At 33.7% G+C, this 22915-nt stretch overlaps 1 protein-coding gene and 1 long non-coding RNA gene across 7 annotated transcripts in view; one reads left to right on the top strand and one right to left on the bottom strand.

The window, feature by feature from the left end:
• Positions 1-19723, top strand: part of LOC140432637 (uncharacterized) — a 37014-nt gene extending 17291 nt beyond the window's left edge. For all 3 annotated transcript variants that reach the window (XR_011949824.1, XR_011949825.1, XR_011949826.1), the window contains exons 2-3: positions 16654-16782; positions 19536-19723. This is a non-coding gene — a long non-coding RNA (uncharacterized lncRNA). The remainder of the gene's footprint in view (positions 1-16653; positions 16783-19535) is intronic.
• The window catches only part of Glut1 (Glucose transporter 1), a 481871-nt gene that overhangs the window by 100449 nt on the left and 358507 nt on the right, over positions 1-22915 (bottom strand). The gene's annotated exons all lie outside the window — the stretch shown is intronic.

Genomic DNA, 22915 nt, shown 5'->3' on the forward strand with positions numbered 1-22915 from the left:
CTCTGGTGTTTAAATTTTTCGGATGTTTTTCGATCTCTATGGCTTCTCTGATTACACGTTTGGCCTTATTTTCGATGTTGGCTAGCATTGTTGTTCCATTTAAGTCTATTTTATGTCCTGTGTTTATGACATGTTGTGCTAGGGATGAAGTTTTTTCTTTTCTTTCGATGGCGTTTCGATGTTCTTCGCGTCTAACCTGTATCCTTCGATTTGTTTGTCCGATGTACGATTTATCGCAGTCTTCACACGGGATCCTGTATACGCCTTGATTTTCTAATGCAACTTTTGTTTTTGCTGATGGTAATATGGTTGCTATTTTTCTGTCGGTGTTAAAAATAGTTTCTATTTTGTTTTTTCTTAGAACTCTGCTGATTTTGTCTGTCGTACCCTTTATATAGGGCAGGATAGTTTTACCGACTGGTTTTTCTTCTTTTTCTGGATCTTTGCTGTTGTTTCGGGATTTATGTGCTTTTTCAATCATGAACATGGAGAAACCATTTTTTCTTAGACTTGTTTTGACTTTGTGCATTTCTTCATTCTTATGGTCCTCATCTGCCAGTTTCTCAGATCTTGTTATTAAGGTTTTTATTACCGAATTTAATTGTGCAGGATGATGGTGTGAGTCTGCGTGTAAGTACCTGTCAGTATGGGTTGGTTTTCGGTATACTGTATGTCCTATGCTTCCATCTTCTTTCTTAATAACTAACACATCTAGGAATGGAAGTTGTTGGTTATTCTCCCGTTCCATGGTAAACTGTATTTTTGGATGGATATTGTTAATGTGTTGTAGAAATTTATTAAGTTTCTCTTCTCCGTGCGTCCAGATAATAAATGTGTCGTCAACATACCTAAGCCACAGTTTGGGTTTATGCTCTGCTGTTTCTATTGCTTTTGATTCCATATCTTGCATAAAAAGGTTGGCTATTACGGGGGACAGTGGTGAACCCATCGGTGCTCCTTCGACTTGTTTGTACCTCTGGTCCTTGTAGATGAAGTAGGTGTTGTTTAAGCAATGCCTCGTTAAGTTTAGTGTATCCTGTGGTATTGGATATTTTCTATGTATAATTTCTAATGTTTCTTCTACTGGGACATTGGTGAATAATGAGATTACATCAAAGCTCACTAATAAGTGTTCAGGTTCCAGAATAACGTCCTTGATACGGTCGATAAAGTGGCTTGCGTTCTTGACGTAAGAATCCGCTTCCTCCGCATATGGTTGTAGCTGGTCAGCCAGAAATTTTGCCAGTGATTGTATCGGTGATCCAATAGAGCTGACTATTGGTCGTAATGGTAGCTCTGCCTTATGTACTTTAGGTAAACCGTACAGTTTTGGACATCTTGACGACTTTTCTCGTGGAATAAGCTGGAACTGTTGTTCTTTCTTGATGTTTGACGCTTGTATTTTGGCTTTCGTTGTTTTCTCCAGATACGTTGTTGGGTCTGTTGCGATTTTTTGATATGCACTATCGTTTAGAATGTTTTTTATTTTTGTGTCGTAGTCTTCAATGTTCATTATGACAGTAGCGTTACCCTTGTCAGCTGGAAGAACGATAATGTCTTTGTTTTGTTGTATATTCTTCAAGGCTTTCTTTTCTTCGTAAGTTAGATTCTTTTTCGGAGGCTTGGCTGTTCTTAATATTTGTGATACGTCTTGTCTAATAATCTCGGCTGTTTCTGATGGTAATTTAGTGATAGTCGTTTCCACTTCGCTAATGATGTTTTCGATGGGAATACGTGTCGATGCAATGGCAAAATTAAACCCTTTGGAAAGGACACTATTTGTAGCTTCATCCAAAGTAAGATTTGAGAAATTGTAGACTAAATTATTGGATTCTGTTGTTGGTAGTTCCTTATTTTTTGGTCGTTGTTGTAGTATCAATTTCTCAAACTTTTTGATTTGTTTTTTCTTGGTGAGATCAGCATCTGTCTCCGATCGAAAGTTTGTGAGTTTGTCGAAGATGTTCCACATAATCGGATGTACTTTGTTACTTAGTGTGAGATATAGCTTTAGCAACTCTGAATTTACTTTATCGATGTCTCGTCTGGAATCTTGAATTGCTTCTCTAGTAAGTGCTAGACTTGCCCTTTTTAAAATATTCTTAGTTTTATGGTTGTTTTTGTGGACACAAAAACAACCATAAAACTAAGAATATTTTAAAAAGGGCAAGTCTAGCACTTACTAGAGAAGCAATTCAAGATTCCAGACGAGACATCGATAAAGTAAATTCAGAGTTGCTAAAGCTATATCTCACACTAAGTAACAAAGTACATCCGATTATGTGGAACATCTTCGACAAACTCACAAACTTTCGATCGGAGACAGATGCTGATCTCACCAAGAAAAAACAAATCAAAAAGTTTGAGAAATTGATACTACAACAACGACCAAAAAATAAGGAACTACCAACAACAGAATCCAATAATTTAGTCTACAATTTCTCAAATCTTACTTTGGATGAAGCTACAAATAGTGTCCTTTCCAAAGGGTTTAATTTTGCCATTGCATCGACACGTATTCCCATCGAAAACATCATTAGCGAAGTGGAAACGACTATCACTAAATTACCATCAGAAACAGCCGAGATTATTAGACAAGACGTATCACAAATATTAAGAACAGCCAAGCCTCCGAAAAAGAATCTAACTTACGAAGAAAAGAAAGCCTTGAAGAATATACAACAAAACAAAGACATTATCGTTCTTCCAGCTGACAAGGGTAACGCTACTGTCATAATGAACATTGAAGACTACGACACAAAAATAAAAAACATTCTAAACGATAGTGCATATCAAAAAATCGCAACAGACCCAACAACGTATCTGGAGAAAACAACGAAAGCCAAAATACAAGCGTCAAACATCAAGAAAGAACAACAGTTCCAGCTTATTCCACGAGAAAAGTCGTCAAGATGTCCAAAACTGTACGGTTTACCTAAAGTACATAAGGCAGAGCTACCATTACGACCAATAGTCAGCTCTATTGGATCACCGATACAATCACTGGCAAAATTTCTGGCTGACCAGCTACAACCATATGCGGAGGAAGCGGATTCTTACGTCAAGAACGCAAGCCACTTTATCGACCGTATCAAGGACGTTATTCTGGAACCTGAACACTTATTAGTGAGCTTTGATGTAATCTCATTATTCACCAATGTCCCAGTAGAAGAAACATTAGAAATTATACATAGAAAATATCCAATACCACAGGATACACTAAACTTAACGAGGCATTGCTTAAACAACACCTACTTCATCTACAAGGACCAGAGGTACAAACAAGTCGAAGGAGCACCGATGGGTTCACCACTGTCCCCCGTAATAGCCAACCTTTTTATGCAAGATATGGAATCAAAAGCAATAGAAACAGCAGAGCATAAACCCAAACTGTGGCTTAGGTATGTTGACGACACATTTATTATCTGGACGCACGGAGAAGAGAAACTTAATAAATTTCTACAACACATTAACAATATCCATCCAAAAATACAGTTTACCATGGAACGGGAGAATAACCAACAACTTCCATTCCTAGATGTGTTAGTTATTAAGAAAGAAGATGGAAGCATAGGACATACAGTATACCGAAAACCAACCCATACTGACAGGTACTTACACGCAGACTCACACCATCATCCTGCACAATTAAATTCGGTAATAAAAACCTTAATAACAAGATCTGAGAAACTGGCAGATGAGGACCATAAGAATGAAGAAATGCACAAAGTCAAAACAAGTCTAAGAAAAAATGGTTTCTCCATGTTCATGATTGAAAAAGCACATAAATCCCGAAACAACAGCAAAGATCCAGAAAAAGAAGAAAAACCAGTCGGTAAAACTATCCTGCCCTATATAAAGGGTACGACAGACAAAATCAGCAGAGTTCTAAGAAAAAACAAAATAGAAACTATTTTTAACACCGACAGAAAAATAGCAACCATATTACCATCAGCAAAAACAAAAGTTGCATTAGAAAATCAAGGCGTATACAGGATCCCGTGTGAAGACTGCGATAAATCGTACATCGGACAAACAAATCGAAGGATACAGGTTAGACGCGAAGAACATCGAAACGCCATCGAAAGAAAAGAAAAAACTTCATCCCTAGCACAACATGTCATAAACACAGGACATAAAATAGACTTAAATGGAACAACAATGCTAGCCAACATCGAAAATAAGGCCAAACGTGTAATCAGAGAAGCCATAGAGATCGAAAAACATCCGAAAAATTTAAACACCAGAGATGATGCCCAAAGACTCCCAAATACGTGGAAAACAATTCTGCAGAAAAACGTAAAAATTAAAATAGCGAAGAAGACCACGCCCACTCTGCGCACAGGACCAATGACAAGAAGCGCAACAAGATATTTAAACTCAGCGTGCAGCGACCGAGAAATCAGTTCGCCTGTAACATCAAGACGAAGCAGAATCTGACTTGACAATGGCAAGTGTGACCTTGCCGAAACGTCGTCAAAACAATGGTTTTTCTAAAAACCAAAAATATTTAACGCGGAGTCAAACCCGGAAAACAACTGAAACCACATATAGCTCCCGCGGAAATTTCAAATTCAATATATATATATATATATATATATATATTCATAACCTACGTTTCAGCTTCGTACAGAACCGTTGGTCTTTCCTTTAGCGAATCTGTTATTAATTTCACAGTCTTTCTCCATTTTTTACAATTGCTAACTTGGGTCATTCTTTCCATCCAAGCCTTTGTGCTCTTACAACTGCAGTTATATGAGGCTCCTTATATAAGTCTTCTAACTTGTTTGTTCCTCGTGTCCACTGATTGTTCATCATCTTTTCTCCAATTATTATTCGAATGATTTTTCTTTTCCATACTTTTAACATTGATCGGCCAGTTTTTGACATAGTCCAGGTTTCTGAGACATACGTAACAATCGATCTTATTACAGTTTTATACTTTCCTAATTTGGCTGCATTGGATATATTTTTGCTTTTCAGTATTCTATTAAGTGCATATATCGTCGCCTGTATGCAAGAGTGGCACAATTCAAAAACTGATAAGTTTAGACAATTGGTGGTTAAACTTTGGATATCATGAATTTTATTGAATTTATTTTATTTCTAGTATTAGGAAAGTTATCAAAAAATGTCCTTTTTCAAAATTAATTTTGGGAAAGACAGGACTGGCATTTTTTGTTTCTCACATACACAGTTATAAAAGATCTACATTTTTCTACTACAACGATTTTGTAGTCGATGTTGCACGGAAAATTGGTATCGATACGGTCGTCGTCCTCCGCACAACTAAAAAATGGCAGTATTGCACGCAGAAATTTTTCTAAATTATTAATACGTCACAATGACACAGTTGCTTTCTATGGGTAATTTGTACAACTATTATTGTGCCGTTTTTACATGCTATAAAATAGTGGTTTTCCAATAAACTCAATTTTGTCAATTTTTGAGTTATGCCACTATTCTGTTGTTATCATTAAATATTGTCCCTATTCAAATTCCTTGTCCGTCCATTCTATGTACTTACTTTTTGTTTCGTTTATATGGAGTCCTTTTTTAGAACTGTTCTTTCTAGTTATTCCACTACCTTTTTTAATTTTTCATTTCTTCTAGACAAAAATTACTACATTGTCTGCGAATGCCAAATATGTGTGTCCTGTGGTGTGGTGGTTTTCCTCTTCAAGTCCTTTCAGAAAGTTACAATTCAGCCAGTGTCATCATTCACATATCTATTTCTACCTTTTTTTGTCATTTCACTTAACCATCCTTGTTTTAGCGACATATTTGTTGTTTCTCTCTCTTTTTTACTGCCCAACATTCAGTTCTGTACATCATTGGTGTTCTTTACTCAGACTACAAAAATGTGCTGTGTTGCTTTTACCAGAAAATTCAAGACATAAACTGTAAAATCCTAGAACAAAATCAAAAGCGGCGTTGATGCCCTAGATAAACTAGTGCGGAATGTTTAGTCATTGATCGCACGTTTGTTGAGTTTTCCGGTCAGATTTTCTGGAACATTTTTGACAAATTCCATGTCCCGTACGTTGCTTTTTCGGTGGAACTTGGTCGCTTTCTCCTAAAACTTGAACTATTATGGATCGTAAATATTTTGTAAGTCGCGGATTACTTTTTCGTTCTTCCATAATTGGCGTAACTAATGCTGATCCGAGATCTTTCAGGAATATACGACGTTTCTTCTGAATAGTCACTAGTGTTTGTTCTGTAAATTACCTGGCTGTTGATTCCAGCTGTGTCCATTAGTGTAAAAAATATTCTTAGTGGCCACCTTCTATAATTACGAGATACACTGTAACTTCCTGTCAACTCATCGACCGTATCAACCCCTCCTTTTGTAAAATTATAGAAACTTATTATTTCTGGTCAAAGTTTCTTGCCGGTAGAATTAGTTTGTTTCATCATCGTGATGAAGTGATGATAATAAAATCACGTTCTTCCCTTTTTTGGTACAAAGGATACCATAGTTATATGTTCCTGAAATCCAAATACCAAGGACCGTGATTGTCTGTTCTTAATCTGTTTAAATTCTGGGGGAATCTCTCGCTTGTTTTTCCCCAGAGTTCCTACTGAAGTTAAACTATGTCGTTCACGCAAAATTTTCACAAGTTCGTAAGAGGTATATCAATTATCTAAAGTGATATTTCGATTTTTAGCAGAAATTGGTGCTATCAGTCTTTGGACAATATCAATTGGTTTATTGCTTATTTGGTACGGCCGATCTGGCTGGGTCCCTGCATAAATTTCCATATTAAAAACATAAAAAGTACAGGAGTCTACTAGGGCCTGAATTTTTATTTCGTATTTCGCGGGCTTGTGCGAAATATACTGCCGGAATGAGCAACGCCCACGAAAAGACTCTAACTTTTCATCAATAGTGAAGAACTGTCCTGGTGAGTACGCTTGTTGACAATTTGCGACAAATTGTCAACAAATTTTTCAAAAACTGCCCTGATAGGAGCCAACTTATCAGACTGTTGCCTTTCTTGTCTATGGTCTACATTATCGAAACGTAAGCACTGCAATAAAAATGTAAATCTATTGAGTGCCATCACTGAACGAAATATATTGATTCCTGTACCATTTGTTCGCCAAAGTCGTTTAGATTACGATGACCATTTCTATATAAACCCACTAGGTAGAGAAGGCCAAATAATGCCTTTATTTCAACAATATTGGTCCTGCTACAATATGCTTTATCTTTGTAGGCTAACGCTTTTTTATCTATCAATACATTGGTGCAGACCGTGATTCCTTCAAGCATTTCTTCATAAAAAAAAAGAAGCCAGCAATCTAAAAGAGTCTTAGCGTTTTTAGCATATGGTTTGGATCCTGGTAAGTTCGAAATTATGTTCTCTGCCCTCGTTCTAACTGCTTTATTACTATGGTGTTTTCTCCATTTTGTTTTGAAATCCCCACCTAAATAATAAGGATAATTTTTATCTTTATGTCGCTTATTTTTAGATTCCAATACTTCTAGTCCCTCAATTTCTTTATTGTGTTCACCATCAGACTGATTACTTATGTAATCAATTTCGTTTTCATCGTCGGAGTCCATAATTTCGTACTCATCATCTTCAAGTTCCTGCAAAAGTTCCAATAGTTTGGCTAGTTCTTTTTCGTAATTCATTCTAGAGAAAAAAAGTTTATATGTACAACAAATAACGCCACGAATTACAATTGTCTTAGTTACCTTGCGAATTAAAATTGTGACTTCGTCACCTAGGTGGGGTCTAATCGGATTGCAGAACACTGTGCCACTGTGCTCACTTTGACGATCAACTTAAAACTGAAATTGGTTCAGAAAATTCAGAATACCCAACGATAACATGTTTTAGGAAGCTATAGGCAACCAATAAAACATCCGTGTATTAACCATAGAATTATGCTAGTTCTAAGTGTGTTGGGGATACCATTACACCCCACCTGGGTGACGCCGGGTTAAAGAAAAGTTTTTTTATTCCCAAGGAGTAATGGGAGAGCATGAATCAAGTAATTATATTCCAGGTCATTTCAGAATCGTTTCGGTCTCCGCGTAACTAAAATTATTTCAGCCGTCAAAGTGTTAAAAAGACTTTAAATTTAATTAAATATATATGTATAAAAATCGCTATTTTATGAACAAAAAATATATATTTTTTAATTTAACGCCTTTTATCTTCGAAATCAGAAATCGGAGATCGATTGTTAAATGAAATATTATTTTTGGTTTCTAGACCTTTATAATTTTGCTCCTTTTATGACATCGTAAATATATTATATTACAATTTATTTTTATAGTAAATTCATCAACACTTTTATATTAGTATGTAAATGTAATAAAATCATTACTTATTAAGACTATAAAGTAATATGATAACAAGGATGCAGATCTACGAAGGATAGTCATTGTATTAAATTAAATTAAACCTGTGCTTTCCACCACTTTTAATAATATAAAATGCCATAACGAATGATCTAAATATTCCAGTTTCAACTAGATTTGTTAATTAGAAAAGATTCCGACAATTGATTCACCATAGACAAGAAAATTTCTTTGCATATATCTAATTTGTTTGAGCTATATATACTGTATATTACAACCTACAAACTTCATTAGTTTCAATTTATTGTGCTAATCAGGAAATCAACTTTATTGCATGTTGTTAAAGAATTTAGAACGAAATTGTTCACTACGTAAAACAAAATATTACATTGTAAGTATCACGAATGAGATTTTAAGTGTTTTGAAATTTTCGTTATTTGCAAACATTTTTTGTGTTCTATGAAGCAAGAACGTCTTTGGAAATATATTCTAAATAAATGAAGTTGCTGGAGGGATATTAAAATAAATGATGGTACCGAAAAATTACGAATCCAAGTAATGTTGCTGGGAAAAAAGAATTCTAGATGGCAAGCAGACTTCAGCTGCCATCTGCTTACTATGATTTTAATACTAATTCCAATAATAAACCTAGAGACTGCTTTTTTTTACAAGAATTGCAGAGAATATAATTACTTCCCTTCTCTTCCCACTATTAATGTCGATGTCCTCTTCAATTTATTATATAAATTATCCTTCTCCGAGCAAGTCCTTTTTTTTCGTCCCGTTGTGGAGGAAAAAATCCCTCAAATCATAAAGTCTCTTATTAATTTTAATTATATAGACGTTCACTAAATTAATAGCAAAATTTAAAAAGAAACTTACCAAATAGTTTTAACACCTTTCACTCATCTTATTAATTTAATTCTATCAACTGAAGTATTTCCGGAAGAACTAAAATACTCTAAAGTACTACCTATCTACAAAAAAGGTGATTCCTCAAAAAGGGATGCCAAAGGGGTTCCCCTTTGAAAAGGTTATTAAACAACAATTTTATTCGTATTTTGAGTCAAATAGTTCGTTTAGCAACTCACAATATGGATTTAGAAGTGCTCGTTCTACTACGAACGTGGTATTTAATGTTGTGACCGAGGTGATTGAGGGGCTTGAATGAGGCAATCGCATAGTAATTTTCTCTTTGCGACTTGTCGAAGGCTTTTGACTGCGTTTCACACGACATTTTGCTCCACAAATTAAATTACAATTGAATCAGAAGTATCCGTTTTAAGCTAATAACTTCTTATCTATGTGGCAGACATCAGGTGGTAGTGTCTAAGGTCATCTCTCCGATTTTCTATCTGTAAAACATGGAGCCTAACAAGGTTTGGTCTTATGACGTCTTTTGTTTATTATTTATATCAACGATTGATCTAAATTCATATCTCCGTACAAATCCATACAGTTCGCAGATGATACGACATACGTTATATCAGGAAAAAATAATGATGATTTAAAAATGTCTAATGAGGAAGTTTCTACTAAATCTAGCACATGTGTTGCTGCAAACAAACTAAAATTTAACTCTGATAAAACGCAAAATTTGGTGATATCTGCAAGTAATTTACATAATGATCCAGATAACAAAGAGCCTGTTAAACTATTGAGAATAACCATAGAAAATCGACTGAACTGGTCGGCTCATATCTTACAACTAAAGAAAAAGCTATCAAGTAATTATTTGTTATTCGCCAACTACTAAGGGTTGTCAACTTTGAAACGATAAAAATAGCATATTTTTCTTTATTTCACTCTCACCTAAGCTATGAGTTAATCATATGAGGCAATTCAAAAATGCACTTCAAATTTTTAGAATGCAAAAAAAACTATCAGGATTTTAGCAGGGGTTAGTTATCTAGAACATTGCCGACCTTTCTTTAACAAATTCAAAATTATGCCGCTATCTACTCCGTTGATATTTCAAGTTTTAACTGAAATTCACATAAAACGGGTCCATTTAATAAAGCAGCTTGGTATTCACGTTCACAATACGTGAAACTGTCACTTCTTGCAAAAAAATCGCTGTATATTAAGTTATTCAGATAAAAATTGTCTTAATTACAATACAAACTATTACAATATTTTACCAAAAAGTACTAAACAGCTAAGATGTAATAGTCTCGAAAAAGTTATAAAAAAATATCTTCTGAAACATTGCTTTTACTGCTCAGAAGAATATACGACTCATCGCAGAACATCCACTGAACTGCTTACCGTGACTTTGCCATAAATCTTTTACTGTTTAATATGTGATTTTGTTTGTGATTTATTTAAGTTAGGTTTTTCTATTCCTTTTTTATATACTATGTATTTTTTGACTTGCTACAAAAAATATTGTATTAGTTAAGTAGTTATATAAATACACTCTAGAACCTATTCAGACAAGGTCTGAGGGTCAGCAGCAACCCCTATTGGCAGTATTACGTTGCCATGCAAGATATCTGTTAAATACTTTAACATCATCACATATTTTCAACAATAATGTAACACCCAACAAATTTTGTAACTTTCTAACGGTCTTTAGCCAGATATTTAGTGACTCATGTATATCTGGTAATACTGCAGGATGATGGACTTCTTAGTCTGAAAACGTTCTGTGATGTAGCCCGAAAGGGTCTTTTTAATTATATACCTTTTATAAAGGATTTTTAAATAAAACTTTTTTTATTATGTATTTATTTATGTACGCGTATTTTGTTAGGGATTTTGACCTGACTTTATTATTTTTGTTTATGATAGTAAGCGTCGTTAATTGGAAAATCTCATTTGATTTTATTTTTATTGTCGGTAAAGTATTTTAAGTGTCTTTAGAATTTACGACGCTATTTTCCAGTGCTACATCAATATTGAACAACAATTTAACTAGACAAACAAATGAAATAAATCTTAAGATAAAAATATTATAAACAAAGGTGCACCGTGTAAACATATTTAGCAATCAGGTAAATAAGGAATACTAATTAACACTCGCACTTGTATGAATTATTTATCACTCAAAAGTAGGATACATATCAATTAGATCATTGCTGACTGAAATATTTATTAGTTAAACGAAAACTGCATTGCATGCAAATCAGTGAATCTGCCAACGTCAATAAAAGTGAGGATTTCATTAATATTAAAAATCTGAACCATTGTTTTATTTAAAACATTTAGTTACAATGTTAATAATAAATAGGATAAGGTCTGATAAGTACCCTCCTTTGCCGATTAGGGCGGTATGATTGTTAGGGCTCAAAAAACATTTGTTCTATAAAGCCCAACCTTTTTTAGGCATACATATAAAATTTTAGCGTGATGCTGCCTTTCGTATATTTTTGACAGTTGTATAAAGTTTGGGAAAATAATACATAGGAGAAAATCAGTTTTCGATCTCTCATTAAACATTATTATTTAAGAAATAAAATGGCGAATGAAACAAAAGAAAAGCTGGATCAATAATATAGGATTAATACTCCTTTAGAGTCTTCTTCTTCAAGTGCCCTCTCCGCTACGGAGTTTGGCAATCATCATTGCTATTAGTATCTTTGAAGCTGTTGCTCTAATAATTGGCTAGATGTGCACTGGAACCAGTCTCTTAAATTGCGCAGCCAAGATATACGTCGTCTCCCCACGCTTCGTTTGCCCTGAATCTTTCCTTGGATAATTAACTGGATCAATCGGTACTTTTTCCCCTTTCATCACATGACCAAGATATTCCAACTTTCTTCTCTTGATGGTGATCAACAGCTCCCGTTCTTTGTTCATTCTTCGAAGAACTACACTATTTGTTATTTTGTCTGCCCAAGGTATTTTCAAAATTCTTCTGTATATCCACATTTCGAAGGCCTCTAGTTTATCGGTATTGCTCTTGTTTAAAGTCCAAGTCTCTACTCCGTACAGCAGCATCGAGAAGATGTAACATCTAACCAATCTCATTTTCAGGTTTAAGTTAATGTCATGACTTCCCAGAATGTACTTCATATTAACAAAAGCAGCTCGAGCCTTTCCAATTCTAGTTTTTATTTTTTATGTGATGTCATTGTTGTTATTAACACTTGTTTCCAAATATTTATATTTGTGCACCCGTTCGATTTCGTTATTGTGAATATACAGGTTTGCATTCAATCGTTCAATTGCAACAACGTTCATTGTTAACCCTTTCTCTTCACTGGCTGTGACTACCTTGTTTAAAATGGATTGCAGGTCTTCTACTGTCTCCGCCATTGAAACCGTATCATCTGCGTATCTAATATCATTAATTGGTTGGCCGTTAACTTTTATCCCAATCTCTTCTTCCTCCAATGCTTTCTTCATAATTTCTTCCGAATAGAGATTAAATCACAGCACACATCCTTGTCTAACTCCTTTTTTAATTTGAATTTCATTTGTTCTGCTATTTTCGATGCGTACAACTGCCTTCTGATTATAATACAGAGTAGATATTATTCTTATATCGCGAGTGTCTAACTGTTTAGCTTCCAAGATCTCTAAAAGTTGGTCATGCTTGACGTTATCAAACGCCTTGTTGTAATCAATGAAACAAGCAAATACATCTTGATTCACATCCAAACACTTCTGTGTCAAGATATTAAAGGCAAATAATGCTTCGTCTTTAGAGTACACTGTCATAATTTTGGTCCGTGAATTTCGTAGTGATCGTGTATCTAGGTATATTGGACCACGTACTAGAGGCAGTTACACTAAAAAATGTAGACATTTCATAAAACGGTTTTAGTTGGTATTAATTGCAATCTTTGGACCTTATAAATCAGTTCGACTTTTGGCATTGATTGGTAATCGTTAATGAAATCGGCGTTGATAGAAAAGCGAAAGATATGGGTTGCTGCAATTAATTCTACAAGAAAAAGTAGAAGGAAAACGAGGACCAGGAAGGCCAAGGATTTCCTGGCTGAAAAATCTACGTACGTGGTTCTACACGTCTGACAACATCCGAAACGGATAGGCACTACAAGAAGAAGAAGAAAGAATATGAAACCGGCTGTATACAGGCTGAAGCCAGTTCCGAAGTGGCCAGGAGTCGCTCAATGGATTGAAAAAGTTCTGGCCATTGTATTTTTAGATTGCAAACGCTTAATTTTAATTGACTATCTTGAAAACGGTTAAACTATCAATAGTTAATGTTTTTGTACATTATTGGATGAATTAAAGCAGAAACTCAGTAAGAAACGGCTCCATATGTACAATATAAAAGTGTTGTTTTCCGAGACAATCCACAAGAGCTTTATAACAATGGCAAAAATTCATGAGTTCTACTTGGAATTGCTTTCTCATCCAGGTTATTCTCCTTATTTAGCCGCCACTGATTATAACATGTTCCTAAATCTGACGAGGTGGTTTCTAAGTAAAAAATTCCAAACGCATATTTTGCAGAGCTTCAAGAATAATTATCAGGACGATATAAAAAAATTGACCTAAAGGGAGACTATATCGAATAAAATTTTCTGGAAAAAATGTTTTCATTTCAAAGGAGGTTACTTATCAGATCACCAGTTAAAATAAAAAGAACTTTGAAAAATTAAAAAAAATACACAAAATGCCACTAAGAAGAAAAGTAATCAGAGATTATAAGTTATAGATAAAATCTATATATAATAAGTCTTCCCTAAATGTAGGTATGTTTCTGTTCTTTTCTATGGTCTCAACTATTCCAGAAATTAGTGGAGATTACGTGAGACTTACTACTACTTTTACTATTGATTGCTACCGTCAATTTAAATTTCAAAAGTATTGAGCAAGTGAATGCAGAGGTTGATTCGGTAATTTATGTTGGTAAAAAAAGAGAAGTCAGGTACTTCATTGGTTTATTGAATACGGTTAGCTAATTTTTTAAAAGCTTCTTCAGTTCAGAGTACAAATGTAATGAAGAAGTTTATAAGAAACGTCTACAATGTTGGATTACTATACTTACCAAACAATTTGTAGTCTTTCAGATGTTCTAGAAACTATTAAGTTACTCAACATATAGAGCAAATATTTTAGCAAAAAATACAACTTGCTACAAAGCACTAAAGTCCATTCATTTAATTTTATAGTGAATTTAAATTTTACCAACGGTTTTATTTAGTTTTCATGTGGTGACAATCAAAAAGACACTGCGTCTTGCTTGTTTAGAAAATAGGAACATCAGCACATGTGTTTATTTTATTTCTTAATGGGTGGTCGTACCTTCACTGTGCGAATTATTGAAAAGGAATTGGTAAAAAAAATATACGGGGTTCGTGGAATAATTTGTTCGAGATAAATCTGGCTCAAATTATCGATGTCAGTTTGTTTATTTAGGGCTGATGGATGTTTAAGAATATGGCACATTTTGAAAATCCTAATGTCGCTTTTATGAGAAGTTAGACGACTTTAAAGAAAGCGGCTGGTCTGGCCAATGTAGCAGGAGTTATAATTTGCACAGGATATGTGATACACAACATTAGTATGTTTAAAAGGGGTCAATGGAGTTTTAGTCTTCGAAAACGACTTTCCTACAGTTCTGGTGTTTTGTAGGGTTATTGTAACGTGTATGTTTCAGAGAAGAATTTCATGACCTTATTTAGTGATTTGAGGAAAGTACGAGAGAAGCATATTTTGTGAATCGTTCTGGAGTGGAAGGGGAATTAATTAACTGTATTTTATCAGAAATGGACGCTCATTTTTCGCTATTGGAGGCTTCTGAAATAGAATGCCCGTAACTTTTAGAAAATAGATATTTGTTAATGATAGTGATGGGATAGGAGTAATCAATAAAAAGAGACTTAAATAAATTCAGAGATTCATCTTTGTATAGCAAATGTGTCAACGTATGTAATCTAAGACGAAGGGCTTGTACTAGGTTATGTTTGTGTCTGGTTGGGTGTGCAGATTGGTAATTTAAGAAACGGTTGCTAGCCGTTTCTTTTCTGTACCACATGGTGCCCAGTGTGTTATCCTGTGTGCGATATATATTCGCATATCTGAAAAAGGGGTGCTATTCTCCCTCCAATTCACATTTAAATTGGAAGTGAGGATCAAAGCTATTGAAAATAGATAAGGTGTATAAAATATTATCAGGTTGTGTTGCCATGATCAGGTCATCAAAATAACGCCTTAAAAATCGTCGTTTTACCCCATTTTAATCGCTTTTCCATCGCTAAGTTGAACAACGATAGTGGCATAGTGTCTGCTTCTCGAATACCTCTTTTTGATGTTGACCACAATTGCTGCATCCCTTCCTAAATGCTTTCTGTTCTACTGGTTGATAGAATTCAAGTTTATTTTTAAATCCAGTTGTAATAATTTTTGTGTAGTTTTATTTGTGCTTTTTATTAAATATAACTTTTACTTGGCTGAATATTTCTTGTTCTTCGTCTGGCACTTTATCTCGTTTTATTTTTTTTAACAGAAGTGTTGTTTGTCTTTCAGCGACTTCCGGTATAAGTTACGAGTCCACGGTAATTACTTTCTTGTTTGATTTCACTTACTTTGGATTATTTACTTTTGAGTCATACTTTTATTATCATTTCTTTTCTTTAATGGCTTGGAATAAGCCTTTACGATATTAAGATTTTCAATTTTCCGATCATTAATTACTGCAAATTTTTAGTGTGATCAGCGCTGTTCTCTTTTAATTGATTTCATAATTGAGGACTGGCGTACTATTCTTGGATGTATAAGTAAACCCACCTTTGTTTGCTTATCTTTTCTGGTCCTTTAAGGGCAAGAGGATCGCCTTTCCTTCTAATTTCGCATGCGCCTAGGATGTCCCACATAATTCTAGTTGACGACTTGATAATATCGATTGGCAGTTATACGTGGCTACTGTGACTTGTAAGTTTCCAACTCTCCAGTTTTTTGTTCTCTCAGAATCACATTATATAACACTATTGCACGAAATACGAATTTCTTATTTAAAATAAAATTAAGAACAAAAAAATCAATGCCCAATATTAAATTTTTAATAAAATATTTAATAATCATTTTGTAGTAATTCGTTTCGCATGTAGTTTAATTAAAAAAAGAGAATACATTTTATCGCAAAATATTCACGAAAATATATTTATATACATAAACCAGACTTATCTTAAAATTAAATTTAAAATATCAAACTTTAAAATTCCCACAGACCGTTTGTCAAATAATACATTATAGTACGCCACTGCCGCTAGGTACCTTGTTAAGGATTTTCCTGTTAGACTCTAATTTTAATAAACATTTTGTTTAGTTTCACGGTCACCTGTTCCGAATCACATTGTTTGTACTTGTTGCGTATGTTGTTGTCAAGTTATGTCTCATAGTAATTGTTTTTTTGACAGAAATCCATTAAAAGAACAACCGAAGATGAGTGATAACCAGAATCCACCACCAGAAAACAACACCGAGCAGACGCCACCACAGGAAACGACTGATGACGTACCAGACGAGAGCCAAAAACCTCATTCTAGGTGAGTGTGTCAATGTTATATATTTATTATAATGTAAAATTTTCGGTAACACAATTCAGTTCGTGGGTGTAAATATTTAAAAGTTTTGTTAATATGATTATTTACATTGATATAACCTAAAAGTATTTCTTTTCTTTAAACTAAAAGCCAATTAGGCAAGTGACATAAAACATCATTTATAATTCAAACTAAGTTTGATACAGAACAAGTTTTAAAAATATTTTTCAACGTTTATAGAACTTATGAACATAAATAATTTACGACTTATTGTTTGTGATTTATTTGCAAAACAGTCTATCTGTTTTTGATGCTCGATCACTGCTCAACACTAGGAAGTGTTGGTTACCGAACTTAATTTTTTATTTTTTATGGACTCATGTTTTATAATCTCAGCTAAAATAGTTATTCGGTATTCAGTGGATACCCACTTAATTGGTTTGACATTGCTATTATACTCGTATTATACTTATATAATAATTTCAATCCCAAAATGTTTAAATTGTTGATAGTGTACTTTAGCATAAGTTAAAAATCTATTTAGGACCTACATTTTTTATTATCCGTGTGTTGCGTACCATTTTCATTTGAGGACCGTATTATTCTTGATGAATGGAGGGGAATGGTAAGCGAATTTAGTAGGCAAGCAGCATGATTGGACAAGAAGCCCCCCAAGTTGATAGAAGTTTTGTAATATATAAGCATTATATTAATTGTATTTTAGACCTAGGCCTTCAAGTCGTATTGAGCTTTGTAAATAAAAAAATAAAAATAAAGGAAGAACTATCTACAAGAATTAACGAATAATTAAGTATAAAAGTGCTCCTCAAAAATCAGGATTGTAACAAAAGATGGAAAACACAATAATAAAACATGATAGATGCAATATTACAATTAACAGATAAGTAAATATTGTGTAAAAATAATAATGTGATCTGATATAAATCAATACAGAAAGATATCAGATCAAAATAGAAAAACAAAAGAAAAATGGTACAGCGATATATATTCAGAAATTAAAGAACTTGAAAGAAACCATGGCAATTTTAATTTGCGCAAAAAATAAACGACTATAACTGGCATAAGACGATTAAATAACAATAGTAATATCTTAGGTGATTCTAACGGCAAAATAATTCCCCACATTAAAGGAAAATTAACAGGTGGAAAAATTTATTCAAGAACTGTTCGAAGACGGAAGACAATAAGAAAATATTGACAATTATAACGAATGTAATCTAGGTCCAAAATAATATACTTTACACCAGAAAAAAAACAAAAGACTTAAGTAATATATGCAATAAACTTAGCAAAATTTAATAGGACCGCTGGACCTGACAGAATTCCAGCTGAAATAATAAAATTAATATAAGATCAATTAGGTTTGTTAGTAGATCTGTATAACACGGTATATAATAAAGGTATTATTCCTAAGCAATGATTATAACTACTAACTACACAATTTATAGAAAACTGGTCCAAGATATTGGTGAACCCAATTGAAATTAAGCACTGTACTGTCGTGTACAATAAGGCCTTTGATAAAATTTATCCTAATAACCTAATAAAATTGCTTAAAAATAAAAATCTCGTCTATGTTTAAATCATACTTCCATTAGAGTGGAAAAATAATTATCTGGAAAAATAACGATATAAAGAGAAGTGAAGTAGGGTTGCGTGCTTCAACCAGATAATATAAAAGACTTACAAAACACTCTTAGATCGGGTAATATATGTTAGCGAGGAAAGTGGACTAACAATAAATGTTAAAAAGATCAAATATTACGACAAAAGTCGAAAATTACAAGCTGCTCTATGAAATGGAGACCTAAGCTATGAAATGTGGTGCTACAGAATGATGTAAAAATATACTGGGTCGACAGAGTAGCAAATGTTGATATTCTTAGAAGAATGAAAAAAAAAAAGGGAAATAATGAATACAATTAGGATATGGAAATTATTAAAAAAATTTCAATATCTGGGCAATCTCAAGGAAAAAGAAGTATTGGAAGAAGGCGGATTTGCTGGTTAAATATTTTGAAGAAGTGATGTAAATACAGTTCTGTACATTTATTTAGAGTTGTAGTATTAAAAGTAAAAATAGCCGTGATAATTAGCAATATTCTAATATATAGAATAGATACAACAAGAACCCAAGAAAGTTATATATTGTTTTTTTTTGTTTTTACAACACCGAATACTACATTCCTGTTTATATTTATGCTTAAAGTCATTTTTGACTTTATCTTTATCCAATGTATTTCACCAGGTTTGGTTTTATCATATCTCTAGCTTGTCTTTTTAAGAATTAAAGTATTAGGATACTTTCCATTTTTCTCTGGGTTACTTCCAATATTGATTTTTGTACCCGACCAGATTTCGAAAGCGAAAAAGTGGGGAAAGTATTGTACAAATATATTTGATTTTTGTGATCGTGTACATTAGCATCTATAGACTGATTTTAACCTACTAAATATTGTCCATGCAAGTTTTTTTCTCAGTTTGAATTCCTCTGATTATGTTGGCTCATTCTTCTTCACCAAACTCCAAATTCCACCAGTCAAGAAATATAGTAAACCGTTTAATATGTTAAGGATACCTACAGATTAGTCTACTTATTTATTTTCCTATATATACATATATATATATATATATACATATATATATATATATATATATATATATATATATATATATATATATATATATTTATGCTTATTAGATTTTGTAGTAATTAATGTTTCTTTTTGTTTTAGAGGAAAACGATCAATTATTGATGTTCCATCCAGAAACAATGTTGGACCAGATGGAGAGGAGGAATACGGATTTTGAAATTAATGATATGCACAAGTATTTTTAATAATCACACATGTCTTTTTTATTATTTATGTTAATATATTAGTTATTAGGTTTTTTTGACTGCAATAAAAATTTCTTATTAGTGTTTCGACTTTTAAATTAACACAATATTACGAAATTATGCATTATTTGGGTGCTCTATTGTGTTAAGGTATTTAAATGACGAGTTTAATATTACAAAGAAAGGTCCAATACAACAGCTATGGAAAAATAATATTATTAAACAGCTCTGACATAATATAAATTTATAAATTCAATGATCAGACTACGCCTAGCAAAACACACAAGAAGCCTAAATCAACACATTATCAGCAGATAGGTAGAGTGGAGAGATTTACAACGCTGTGCACAAAAAGACGCAGTCAGTTTTCAATATAATGAAGAGGATGTCAAATTAAATATTCTCGTTATAGATTTTAAGCAAGCATCTGACAATCTAATAAGAGCAGATTAAGTATATGTATTAGAAGACATGAAGAAGTATATTTCTTGTTACAACTCATGAGACTCACCGTGACATATCAGCACATAGACCTAGAGATGTAGCCTTGAGAACGCAGCTTATCATTGAACATCCAAGTGCAAAACATGGAAGCGCCATCTTCGTAAGAAGAGATATTAATGTAACATCAGCTGAAAAAACATGCTACAACGACATTGAAATTCTGACCGTCAAACATGTAGAATAATTACCGGTTGTATGAAGCCTACCCCCCTGCCCCTACTGTACCGGGTAGCTGGATTCGCATCACCAGACGACCTTAGATGCGCCTCACAATATGAGGAGAAGTTCAGGAAAACTTTCGATGAAAGGCACTAATTATACGGGTTTGAAGAACCGCCAGGAATCGGCCGTCTTAAATCAAGGAAAAGGTTTATGAGAAATGTCAGCGTCGAACCACCCGAACTGTTCCCCCTACATCCAGAACGACCTAATGGAATGAACCTGGACTGGAGAACCTGGCAAACACTCAATCGCATACGCACAGGTGTTGCCCCTGTAAAACAAAACCTCATTAAATGGGGCATCAAGACAGACAGCGACGCACTTTGTAAATGTGAGGAAAATACAGAACGTGGAGCACCTGGGAGTATGCAGACTTTGCCCATCACAGTGCAGCCTCGATGATGTATGGCTCACAAATACAAAGGGTGTAGACGTAGCCCAATATTGGGCAGAAAAACTGTAGTCGGATCCAGACACGAAAAAGTAAAAAGTAAGTTACAACTTATGATACTGGTATGCTGACCAATAACATCAAGGAACGAAGATTAGTAAGAACAACATTCAAAATATTTAGATTTAGACTCTAGACTTATAAAAATGAAAAAGCCTAAGCAACCGCAACCTAAACGTTAGCATCACGAACGCGTGCCTCAAAATCTTATGTACTCTCTAGCTTCATACTATGTTTTCTGTATTTTTAAAATTTAAATAACATTTTTAAATTTAAATAAAGTAATTTTATTTTATATTTATTATTTTTATAGATTTTATTAAAATTAAAAAATTTTAGATGTTATACTCATATAAAGGACTCTCCTCGTCATGTAAATGAAAGTATTATCCCGCTGCTTACCAACATAATTAATGCTTGCCTCTCTCTGTATTTCTTTCCTACTCTTTGGAACGCGGCCAGCATAGTCATGATTCCCAAACCAGGAAACCCCGAATCAGCACTGAAGCCTATAGAACAATTTCTCTACTAAACACTATAGATAAAGTCTACGATAGGATCATTAAGGAGAGACTCGTAGCATTTCTAGAGACCACACTTCATAATCCCAAACTTCCAATTTTGATTCTAGCTACGGACAGCTCGAAACACAAGTGGAAAATTTAGTGAATATAGCAAACAGAGCCGCAGGTTGCCTGAATAAAACAATACGGTGAAATATAATTATCGGAAAAGAAATAAAAGACAGAATTTACAAAAAAAAACATCAGACCAATAATGACATACGCGACAGAAACACGGCATGGCAGAGAAAAAACAAAAATAATCCTAGAAACAGCATAGAAAAAAACCCTTAGAAAAATCAACGTTAAGACACTACGTGATAGAGCTAGAATCACATATATACGACGGAGATACAAGGTGGAGAACATTAAGGACTGGGTGAGAAATAGAAGAGTATATATATATATATAAAATAGCTTCAGAACAATACAACGGAACGATTATATAAGCTGAATTACAACAAACAGTAGTACAGACGGCGAGAGATGGTTCCCGAATAGGAAGACAATTAGAAGGAAGACCACGAAAACGATGGAACAAAAGCTTACTACAGGCACATATAAAAACAGACAGTCATGTTTATATAAAAACAAGATAAATAAGAAAAAAAGGTTGTGGACTAGGGTCAAAAATAGTAGATAAAGGTTATGCAAATTTTATGGTGTATTGTTCTTTTGGTACCCAAAACGCTGTTTCTCTGTTTACATTTATATAGTGTGTGCAAAGAAGATTGGTTTTTAGATAAGCTGTATTATGAAAGTTTTATATGTGTGTAGGACAGTTTTGAAACATATAGCTCCAAGTTTTACACTTAACGTTTCTAGACGTCTGTTTGACTTGTCTTCCTTCCCTATCTCGAGTGTTTTTAAGCTCAGTCTTCAATTGAAAGTGTTTATTAATTTGACTCTTAAAGAAGTTACTGATGAGCACCATTATTTAACTCTATTGATTTGACACTGTGCATGATCAAATACTGCTGTCCTTTTGCCATTAGCGAGGACTATATTTTCTGCGCTAAGTCAGGATGCGTGCTGGGGATGCAGAAATGGCTTGTGTAAACTGTGTAAAGAATTATTGTAAAGATCAAACTTTGAGGCGTCCACTTCAATGGCCAATGAATCAGATAAGTGGTCTGTAATTTTTACTTTAAATATTCTACTATTTGGTACAAGAGCATTAACTTATTATTGGATTTTGGTAGTCAAGGGTATAGTAGCATTTTATTTAAATCTGTATGCCAGACAGTATCGAAATCGTTTTAAACATCAAAGCATGTTGCTATTGCTAATGTGTATCTACAGTTAATGGCTTGTATGATGTAAGTTAAAAGCTTCAGTTAACAGATTTTTGGTTAGGTTTGAATCCAAATTGAATATCGCTTGATATAATGATTACACTATAATCAAGTTGTTCATTAGTTTTGTCCAAAACTTTTATCATCATCAAAAGCTATTCCATCCATCGTCGTACGTAAGCCTCCCTTAGGTGTGTCCATTCATTTCTGTTGGTTGCTTTTTGCATCTATTCATGAGCAG

The sequence above is a fragment of the Diabrotica undecimpunctata genome, chromosome 1, assembly GCF_040954645.1.
Source record: "Diabrotica undecimpunctata isolate CICGRU chromosome 1, icDiaUnde3, whole genome shotgun sequence".
In the NCBI taxonomy this organism is placed as follows: Eukaryota; Metazoa; Arthropoda; class Insecta; order Coleoptera; family Chrysomelidae; genus Diabrotica; species Diabrotica undecimpunctata.